Below are 1,008 nucleotides of genomic sequence, written 5' to 3' on the forward strand. Positions count from 1 at the left end.
TATGCAAAATGCATTTATTTTATGAGTATGGTTTGTTAATTATTTATATATATTCTTATAAAAAAAAATGTATTTTTAATTTAAATATCTTGGTATTTTTGTCACGTATAATACTCGTATATATACATATTACGGGTGTTATAAAAATTTAGATTTAATATATTTTTTGTCACACGGAAAATGTAAATATATAATATTTTTGGTATTAAATGACGCGAGAAATATATATTTATTTTTTTGTATTTAACATGACCATTTATAGCGTGGGCACAGCAGGAGAATAATGTAGCTTTTATGTTTCCTATAGTTAAAATTGTTTTTTTTCTTAAAGTTAAGTAATTAAATTTAAATTATCTTAGAAAAACAGTTAAGTATTTTTGTTTCTTTTAAAATACATTAATATAATAATACATATATTAATTAATTATTTAAAATTAGCAAATATATCAACATTTTATTGCATTTTCAATTAGTATATTAACTATAATCAGATAAAATATTTTTATATATGATATGTTTAAGTATAAAACCATATAATTTAAATAGAGATCGATAAATTAATAGATATCGTACTACCATTTCTTGAATCTAGAGGGTAGAAAATTCTTGAAGACATATTATTATTCTGCAGATACAGCGCTACCAGATCGCATTGAAATTAAATCGTAAATTTGTGAATAAGCAAAGGAGGATATGGTAAAATGATAATAATACCATAAAGGTTTATCAAGATGACGAGATATGTTTAGGATAGACTAAATAATTTTATTTGTGATTTTGCAAACTTTTTTTATGTAGTTATATAACAAGGATAAGAGTTTATCATACTATGATGTATAATAAAAATGTACAAAATATTTTATTTTATATGGTGTTTATACATATTTTTTGTGTTTTTAAAGATAGATAAGTGTATATTTTTATTTATTTAAAATTTTAAAGTGATAGTCCAAAACAAACCACGTTTTTAGTACGATATAATTTTTATTGTTCTAATATCTTATATGA

Source organism: Melanaphis sacchari, unplaced genomic scaffold, assembly GCF_002803265.2.
Source record: "Melanaphis sacchari strain LSU unplaced genomic scaffold, SCAv2.0 Contig11_pilon_pilon, whole genome shotgun sequence".
In the NCBI taxonomy this organism is placed as follows: domain Eukaryota; kingdom Metazoa; phylum Arthropoda; class Insecta; order Hemiptera; family Aphididae; genus Melanaphis; species Melanaphis sacchari.